The following is a 10,627-nucleotide window of genomic DNA, read 5'->3' on the forward strand; positions in this document are numbered from 1 at the left end:
AGCCTTAATGCACATCCCAGGCTTTTCCAGAGGAAGATCCACTTACTCCTGGCGTGCAGGGCTCTCCAGCTTGCCTCAAACCATTTTGGTGTGTGAGCATGATCATAACTGCTAGGACTAAAGGTGGCCCAAAGTCAGAGCAGGAGTTGGAAATGGAGAAGTCAAGGGGGACCTAAGTATGGTGTTTCAGTTAATCCAGAGGTTCAGAGTGTTTCCTGTTTCCCAGGTGGTCTGAGCGGAGACCTGTGCTCGCTGCACCGTCAGCACAACTGCTCGAGGAGCTGGAGTGCTGGGAAAACTACAAACCCAGGCTTGCAAATGAAGAAAACAGCCAGAAACACAGAGGAAACCAAGAGGGTGGAGGGAAAGGAGGCCAGGAAACCAGGAAAAACTCCAGCCCATGGTGTTATACAGCTCAAGAAAGGAGCAGAGTGGAGAAGGGCCCCAGGGCTGATGGGATGAGCAACAAGCAGGACAAACAGGACAGGGTTATTTCCACCTCCCTCTCTGCTGTCCTTTCATGGTGACATTTCCCAACAAACAGAGATTGGCAGGAAGAGCTCGGAAGCTGAGGGAAACAGTCCCAGGCAGGCAAAACCCAGGCAGCTAAAACCAATGGCCATTCTCCAGCTATTTCCAGTACTATGACAAATGTGCCCAGGACAGGGTGTTGGGTTTTAACTTCTGAATTACATGGACATTGAAAGGGGGTCTGTCTCCTCTCCAGCACCTCAAGTCAGCACCATCAGCCAGACCTCTGATCTCCCTGCTCCACTCCAAAATACTTTGGCTTGCCTCTGGCAACTGAGGCTGGGGACCATGGAAGGGTTTCTGGAACTATCTAATGACCTGAGAACAGCACAAAGGCATCAGGAGCAGCCAATACATGAGGAGAGCTTCAAACAACTCTGTTGCAGGGGCCCAGGCACTGCCAAAGTCAGGGTAAAATTTAGGTTGTCTCCTGATTGGTACCTTCTATATACGTGGAATTTGCACGTGGGCAGCAAAATCCACCTTATATCAAATACCAAAGCAAAGGCTAATTTAAATTCTTTTTGTTCAGTAGTATGGAGCAGTAATAAATCTGGGAAACCACTGGAAAAAAGTTTAAGAGGACATACAAATTGCAGTCACACATCAGCAATTAGGAATCCCAGGAAGGAGAAAGCACCTGTCTTGGTCTTTATTGAATATTATTCTCAATTAGAATATTCATCATGCACACAAGACAATTCCTTCATTCCAACTTCCACAGACATGTCCAAATTACATCATATCCGCAGAACAGAGGGAAAGAAGTTATCTTAATCTGTCTCTGAATAAAGCATTATTGAAACTCCCAATGGTCCTGCCTGAATCTCAGTGAGGTGCAGAACCCTGGCAGATGCTGTGCAGAAATACGACTGCCTGGGTGAGCCTCCCAAAACAGCTTGCAGGAAAATAATCCTGTCCAGGCTGAGGCTTCCCAAGCAGCCCCCATGAGTGGCTGGCAGAGGCTGAGGCTGTGGCTTGGAGGGGATCAGGTACTGTACAGCTCCAAGGATGCTGCTGCCCATGGGCAGGGCAGTCCCACCTGAACACTGTCCAGGCATGTTACACAAAGAAAAGCAGCTACAAATTCCTGCTGCTGCCTGGAACCAAAGATGTGAGCCATTCCTTGCCTGGAAAGCCGTGCTCTGGACAGAGCATGTGCTGTTGTCTGTGAGATCTCGTTAAATCTGAGGTTACTCTTTGCCTGGGGCTATCCCTGTGCACAGCTGGCCCTGGGAACAGAGCTGCAGTTCAGAACCTTCCTACCCCTGTCCCTTGTCCCTTCCCAGCGATGCCAGTCAGACTGCCAGGTGTTTTCTAATAACAGATCATACATTTCAGACCAGAGGGATCCTCACGCTCATCTGGCCTCTGGTAAGTAGGAGAACAGACCTGAGGGCTTTTCTGTCTCCGTTCCTGATACAAATCCCATGTCTCTGCTTGAAGTTTTGACAGGACTCCTTTGCAGTGAAGGCTGGAAACCCCCAGGATGAGAGCTGCATTGCCATGGCAGTGGTGCTCATTCCTGGGGAGATAAACCCAAATCCCACAGAGAGGACAGTGCACAGCCACAGTGCTTACAGAAGGTCCCCATGCTGTCTGTGGGGACGTGGCTGTGCAGGCACATGGAACTCATGGTTGTGAGAGGTAGCAGAGCTTCCAGCTCGGTCCTACACTGAGAACTTACATTGGCCAAAATATCAAGATATTAAAAAATACCAAGATTTTAAAAATTAAAAAAAAAATGAAGCTGAGGCAATGTGTTTTAAACAGAAGTCCCTGCCCTGGAGAGGGCTGCCTGGCTCCTTGCACCAGCCAAAGGAGGAGACACACACCTTCAGGGTGAGCAGCATCCCTGCTCCCTGCACCATCCTCCCCATCTTCCCCATGCAGCTCCAGCCAAGCACCTGGGCAGGGAAGAGGAGCCACAATGCTCTGCCACACACTGGTGCTGTCACCAAGGGAGCCTGGGCCCCTGTGGGGGGATTTCTGTGATCCTGCCCATCTCATCTATCTCCTGGGTCCCTTTGAACCATCACCTCTCATTGCCACTTATCAGGTTTCTTCAGAAATAAAAGGTATTGAGAAAAATCAATGATAATTCATTGTATCCCATGATTTTTAAAGGCAATTAAGGCAAAGACGAGGTAAGAGGTTAGCAAAATCTCTCATTCTTTAATATATTGTATTTTCTCATTAATTCCTTAATCTTGTGACAAATTCTCCCAGGCAGAGGGCCAGCTTCCTGCCCACTTGAACTCTCGCCGAGTTTTGAATGGAGCAGGTAATGTCTCAGCACCAGCCGTGTCTGGGGCTTCCCAGCTGCACTGGGGAGTGATGGGGGTCCAAGGGGGATCTCCTCTGGCCCCTCAGATTGTCCTCTTGACCCTGCACAAGGAGAGGGTTCCTGCAGCAAACAAGGGGTCTGGGCAGACAAAGCTTCCCCAGGGCTTGAGACCTAAAACAGTGGCAAAATGTTCCTGTACAAAGAGAAGTCAGTGCTCCCCAGCTCTGTCCCTGCTCATTTGCACCAGAGTTAATAACTAAATTACTGCTAATTAGGGATACTGTGAGTGAGAACACATCACGCTTCTGCTAATCGCCAGTGTTTCTGTGTAATGTCTGGAAAATCAGAATTATTAATGGAGAAGTTATTTTGGAATTCTGAGTTTAATTCCGCAAATTCTGGATAATGGCAGTCTGGTTTGCCAGCTAATTTTCACATCATAACATCAAAACCCCTTAATTAATAGTGAACTAATTAGAAAACACTAACTTCAAGACAGCAGGAAAAGTTCTTTCCATAAGGAGAGCTGGGTTGGAGTGAGGCAGCACGAGCTGAAGGGGAGGATGGGAAAGGCCAAGGGGTGGATGGGGGTGGGCGAGAGGAAATTCTCAGTCTGGTTTTGAGCAAGTTTCCAATCAATTCTCTTTGAATGACTCGCCACAAGGCCTCTCCTTGGAAGAGCTGGGAAATGTCTCCTTCCCTCCTTCTGTAGCCCTGGGAAAGGCAGATGCAACGTTAACAACCTAAATATTTACCTGCTTCATTTTGTTTCCTAGTTATTAGGAATATTTTCCATCACTCCGCCTATCTAAACAGAGTTTTTCCCCAAAACAGCAAATATCGTGGCCCTTCATTCTACAGAAATTTATTACTATGGAGTAAAAATGCTACTGTATTCCAAACACTGGCAAGAAAGCCAGGAGGCTCCACTCCTGCCAGCTTTTAATAAGATACACATTGGAGCTGCATGATGCTCACAAGTTGCATGTTTATTTAAACAAGAGTTTCCAAGTGTTTAGGGACAGAGGTTGCTACAACAAGTTCTTATCATCAAACACAATGGTGCTGAAACGTTCAGGAAGGAGAGTTACAAATGGAGTAACTCTGCAGAATAAATCACTGATAAATTTTCAGCACAAGTAGTTTTAACACAGGATGGAATACCGTGGATCCTGACTCTTCAAATGGATGTGCTCACTACTAGGATGGTTTGGGACCTATTATGAGATGAAATGATTTATTTAGGGATTTCAAATGCTTTAAATAAATCTTTCTTTTTGCCTCCGAATTACATATTTCTCCTGCAGAGCCAGAGATTTGACACTTTCTTGACGTAATTCTGCAAGGCCAGGATCACCCAAACCTTCCCACTCGCCTGATGACAGAATCCTCTTCTGTGACTTCCAAAAACACAAAGCAAAGTGTGCTCAGGGGCTGCCTCTCACCTTCAGTGGTGATGATAAATGGAGTTTCTTAGCTTGATTGTGCCAGGGACATTGCCACACACAATATAAAATATTCCTGGCAGTACAGCTGCTGCAGGGATGCCACTCAGGCCACGGGGTGATGCTCAGGAAATGTTCCTCCACAGTGGCCCATCCAAGCTTTGCCCACTGCCTGTGCCCCCCGTGCTGGATGTGGGGAGAGGGTCCCATAGGCCTGTCCCTGTTCATGGCTCAGTCTTTGATCCCTCAGCGATGGAGGGACCCAGACCCCGCGTCTGGGCACACCGCAGGTCCCGCACAGGGAACCCAGCTGTGCCCTCCTCGGTGTTCCCCTGCACGCTGGGATCCCTGCGTGTCGCACAGCACTGCCGGGAGCTGGCACAGCGCTGGGCACACACCCAGACACCCAGTGCTGGCTGCTGGAGCATCCCCGGGGCTGGCACGGCTGCGGCTGGAGCCCCGCACGGCGAGCGCCCGGGGCAGGGGCGGGAGCGCGGCCCCGGCGGCGCCGTGCGGGGACCGGCGCTGGCCCCGGGGCAGCAGCGGTGAAGGATCCGCTTTAATGAGACCTGAAAGCTGCGGGAGCCCCGCGCCGGCCCCGCGGGCTCGCCGGCCGCTCCGCGGCCCGGGAACTCGGCGAATGTCAGGGGAGATCAGATCTCTGCATCCCGCGTGTCAGCAAAGAGCTCGCAGACGTGAATCCTTCAGCTCCATAAGAGCCTCCCACATCCTCATTCCCAACCCAAGCGCAGGGCTGAGGAATAACGCCCGTGCCGCCCTCCCTGACCTATTTTTGACACCCGCCACGGCTCACTGACACCCCGGAGATGGAGGGGGAATAGTTTAATTAAGTTCACTCTCACTAATCTTAGCCAGGCTCTGAGTGTGATGGACACTGCATCAAAACCGGGTGAGGATGCGGGCTCCAAGCTGCTCCCATTGAGCCTTCATCACTTCTCCCAGTCCATAAACTGGGAGCCACATGCAGCCCTCGGCTCCAGGCGGGCTCTGGGAACCAGAGCAGGAAGATAAGCGATCCTCTGCTGCAGTGCCACTGAAAACTGCTGGGCTCGGTAAATAAAAGGAGTCTCTAAATATTATTTTTGGTAGGGATTTTCATCTGAAAAAGTAAAATGCCATAAATCAGGCACAATGCTACAATCAGCACATACTTGTGACTAAATGCATCCTGTAGCACATTTCAGCATAAATTACAGCCATTTGATTTAGACTTTGCTGCACAAAGCCATATTATTTAAATTCAGCCAGAATTGAGTCCACTCACATTGCTATACACTTATAAAACATAGTCATGATTATTGTCATAAACTCCTGCAAACTGGCTGTTGAGTTACTTTGCCACATCATCATCTATAGTAAACAAGACTTATTTTACATTTTTCTCTCCTTTCCTGACAATCTGCCACTAAACGTTCTGCAGAATTGAGGCTAAAGTTGTGGCCAGATTCCCACAGCACGTGTGCAGCAGTACCTGTACCCTGGGGAGGACAGAAAAGCCTGCGTGCAGCCTGAACCATAGAATAATTAAGGCTGGAAAAGACATCCAGGATCAAGTTTTAAGCTCCCATGCAGGACCCTGTGTGAGGATCCCCATGCCCACTCCTAGCCCAGAAGGGCATGTGGGCAGGAGAGGAAAATCAAATCGCTGGAAAAGACCTCCAGGATCAAATGGCTGGAAAGGGAGGCTGTGGAGGGTATTCCAGGGCAGTGTAAAGCTTCACCCTGTCACAGCAGCACTGACAGTGTCCCTCTGTCCTGCCTGGCCTCCAGGGAGAGCAGTGACCCCCAGTGACACCTCCCCGTGGGCCACAGGCACCAGCCTGGGGCAAAGGGCAGGGGTTGGAGCATCAGCTGGCTCCTTTGGGTACCAGAGAACTCCCTCCAGATGCAGAGCTTTTGATTTGTGAATCGTTTTTTGTTCCCCATGCAGAACCTACGAGCTCATCCCAAGAAACGGTGCAGGCGGGAGTGAGACATGGAGAATGCTGCAGTTTTGAAGTTTTCCAAGTTCATCAAAGAAAGTCAGAGTGTCTGGCCTGAATAACAAGTCCCATAGCTATAAAACTGTCCAGTGCCCCTTTCCCTGCCGTGATGGCAGCATTCCTCCCCAGCCTGGGGGGACCACTCACTCACTAGCTGCCTTGTCTGACTAAATTAATGTTTTACATTTCTTGTCTAGTTTGCAAACTTTTAAAAAATTAATCCCATCATTTCAACAAGTGTAACAACTAAATTATCATCTTTACATGATTAAAGTCTCAGCTGCGTCTTTTCTTGGCAAACATTACATGCCCATAATTTTACTAAATGTAATAAACCAACCATAGAACTATTAATTTTAGCATGGTATTCATGACAATTAGAAACGCATGAACCTTAAAATGATAAAAACTGAAATGAATACCAAAATAGCATGAAACACAAGAATCCAGCTCCTCAAACCAGGGAAATGGATATTATTGTCTGGTGTCACAACATCCATTTCAAGAGACAGCCCCAGCACCACCCAGGATGCCACAGGCTGGAACACAGCAGTGCCCAGAGCAAGGGTGGCACCCTGCCCCCAGCCCCAGTGGGAGAAGCCCCAATTTCAGCAGGACTTGGTGGGGTGGGAGAATAGCACCGTGCCCCCACAGCAGCTCAGGTGGTGGTGGATGGGTGCAGGAATGCATCCATCAGTCCCCAGCCCGCGGGCTTCACTCTGAAACCCTCCCAGCTTCAGAGCCACCATCAGGATCCCCACATCTCCCACTGCTGGGCTGGGTGCCCGCAGGGAGCTCTCCTGTGCTCAGGGGCTCTGGCCAGAGGAGCTCCCATCTGCAGTTCAGTTGCCCCTGACTGTGAGCTGAGAGATCCACTGCTTCCAAAAGAGCTGGAAATTATCCCTTTTAACTCACATGAGAATCACATGAGTGAGAAGCTCCTGGCTTTCAACAGCTGAATTTTTTCTTTTGTAAAAAAAAAAAGAAAAAGAAAAAAAAATAGGAAAAAAAAAAGAAAAAAAGAAGAAAAAATAAAAGAAGAAAAAAAAATAAAAGAAAAAGCAAAAAAACTAAACACTGAGTATTTGATCCAAAGCCAAAAACAACCTTTGGTATCAAGGCATTCCTGAGCTGCTTTGTTTATAGATACCAAAATACACACACACCACCCCACACTGCTGCAACCACGCAGAGCACAAAACGCTTCCACCCGCCCGGCCCACGGGCACAAAGCACAGCTGAGGCCACAAACACGCAGGGCCAGCAGCCACACTGGGGCTGGTGGCCACAGGAGAGCCACAGGAGGGCCCAGCCCTGCCACTCGCCCCGCTGACCGTGTCCTAGTTTGCAGAATTCCTGACGGACTGGACGGTTCTGCGTTTCCTTTTCCATTATTGCTGATTGCCAAAATATTTGTGCGGTGATGGAATTTGCCTGCCAGAACTAGAGCAGGAGGAGGGAGCTCTGTTTTCGTCTGACCTCGAGTCAGGAGAGGTTCTGGGTCCCCGGCTGGAACTACTGGAGCTGAGCTCTGGCTGGAGCCCAGCGCTCCTCCTGGGACGAGCCCGGGCGGGCTCTGCCTGCCCTGCACTGGGGATGGTGGGAGGGCTCCTGCCTCCGACAGGACAGAGCAGCCCAACCCATAGAAGGAACCAGAATGTTTCCACTCAGCCTGAGCGAGCTAGGAAACTTCTGGAGAGGCTATTTTAGCAAAAATATGCTAAATGCCTCCAGATCAATGCCCGTGAGTGGGAAAATCAAAGAGCTTTGCCATCATAAACAGCAGAAGGATGGCAACCAGAGGAGTCCAGCAAGCAGTGGGACAAACAGGAAAGAGCTGGAAATTTCCAGGGCATTGTTTGAAACGCAAGACAGAACATTCTGATCTACTTTTACTGTTTTGATGTTACATTTCATGTTTTAAAACACTCCATGCCTTTACAGAAACACTGCAAAGATGTCAAAAGAATTCAAATACACCAACTGCTCTTTACTTGGCTCTCCTTAGTCATCGCTGATTAGCAACATTTCCATCAGAATGGAGGCAAGACATTTAAGGACAGCCACATGGTGCCACTTTGGTTGCCGACAGGAAGGGCAGGGGAGGTTTCCTCCTCTCACAAAAAGTTGGGCAGGTCCCAGTTCCAGCAAAGCTTCACCCCAGAGTCCGGGCAGGTGCTCCATAAGACAGCAGCAACGTGCCAGGGCACAACCTCCTGTTGATGAGAACAAGCAAGAACTTCCCAACCAAGTGGTGACTCACAGAAAGGGCACAGAGAGATCAGCTGGCACCAGCCTGTGGCACACTGGGGACAGCACAGGCACCCACTGGTCCTTACTGGGGATGGGGAGGCAGCAGGGGATAAGGTACAAGAGCACTTTTTGAGGCTCTGAGCACCATCCCACACAAGGGATCACTGGCTCCTGCCACAGACATTGGCTCAGCAGGGACAGCCTGTGGCCCTGCACGAGGGAATGGTGACACCGCTGTGGCAGCAGCATCCCGGCCATCCCCACGAGGCAACAGAGACCAACAGCTGCCAGGCCCAGGCTCACACATGAAATCCTCTCCACAATACCCCATTTCCAGCACTGCTGCTCCTGCCCAGGGCTCCGTGTCCCTTCCCTGCTGGGCACACAGCTCAGCTGTGAGCCTGCCCAGGCTCTGAGCTGCCTTCCGAGGGCTGCAGGTCTGAGGGACACCATGGGTCACAGCTCTGCTGCAAACATGTGTCCTTGTGATGATTTTGGCAACAGAAATGGCCTAAATATTTGTTGAAGAGTAGTGAGTGTCTTTGTGTGTCAGGCACAGAGAGACTTTTCTTCTGCGTCTGCTCAGCCATTTATCCTGCTTTGTTGCTGCCAGTTGGAAGCTGTGCTGTGAGATCCAGGCCCTCGCAGAGCAGGATGAATTCTTAGCCAGGCAGAGGAGCGCCTTGCTGAGCCCAAGCCCTCAGACTCAGCCTCATGTCTCTCCTCATGTGTACACAAGTGGCACAGCAGGTCCTCCCCACAGCCCCACGGTGCCTGTGCCCTCCCCTAGGGAGCTCTTGCTGCCCCCTCCACCAGGGACAAATTCATGTTTCTGTGGCAGAGCACTCCTGGCATTCTGGCTGAGCCATTCCCATGCTTCCAGCACTTTCAGGACATAAGCTTCACTCTCCCAGCTCAGGTTTTAAGTAAACGAGGATTTCTCTGAGACAAACCATTCCAGGAGGCAGATCAGATTTGTTCATCTCTCCAGTTAGATAGTCAGATATGCCCCCAGGAATGTGCTCTGCTGGCTTAGCACCAGGTTTAGGAGAAAGGTGGGAGAGAACAAAAACCCTCTAATAAGGTCACAGCACATGTTCCACCTCCTTAGGCTGAAGAACGGGACACCAGAAAAGCAGAGGTGGCAGATGAGTCCCCTTACATGCATCTCCTCACAACAGGCTGTTCCCAGCTTTCCTTACACTCAGGGAAAACAGGATTTTCAGAGATGCAGCCCCAAAATCGATGTCTCCCCAGCAGGCTCTCCCTTTGAACAGCTGCTGATGGAGCAGCATCTCCTGCAGCCAGTGCAGGCCAGGGGGGCAGCTGGAAGCTGGAGCCGGGCAGGACGTGATCATCATTTGTACATTTTACGCTCTGGAGAGTTTTACATTTTATTGTCTTTTTTTTTTTTTATTGTCTAAGCCCTTCAAAAAGATATTGGAGCTGTCAAATCTAAAGTCTCCTGACGATAAGCATGCTCTGTAGAGGAGGTCCTGAGCCATTACTGTGAGAAATGCCTTGGGAGCTGCTGGGGCTGAGGGTCAGCCCTGTCCCTGCTCCCTCTACGGGGCTGCACTCAACAATTAGTCTCTAGTGAAAATCAGCCACAGAAGTTCAGAATTTTTTTTTCTTCCATTTCCACAGATCACCTTCTGCTCCAAACATGGAAACCATATGGCAGACAGGTCCTATCCCCTGCCAAGAAATTCTTTCTTGATGAGATCCCTGTAGCTATCGCTGAGGCTACATGGGCTTCCAGCAAGGGAGTTCACTTTCTGCATCAGACAAACCCTCCAAGCAACCCAGGGAGGAAGAGCAGGGCTCGAGGTGCCAGAATTCATGCTGTGGCTGTTGCCTGTTGAGAGTAATTGCCCTCAGAGGGAATATTGTCATGCTTGGATTTTCCTCTCTGTCCCTCCAGCTGAAGCCAGCCTCGCTCCCCTCTGCTGCAAGCAACAAGGCACAGCTCAGATGGAGGCTGGAATCTGGCTGCAGACCCTCTTCTCCATCTGAGAGGCACAGGGGGAACACATAGAGAAACACAAACGGTGAGTGTTTCACCCACAAGCATGGTCCAGGCTTGGGAAAGGCTAGGAATTACACCA

This window comes from Prinia subflava, chromosome 19 (assembly GCF_021018805.1).
Source record: "Prinia subflava isolate CZ2003 ecotype Zambia chromosome 19, Cam_Psub_1.2, whole genome shotgun sequence".
NCBI classification, from domain to species: Eukaryota; Metazoa; Chordata; class Aves; order Passeriformes; family Cisticolidae; genus Prinia; species Prinia subflava.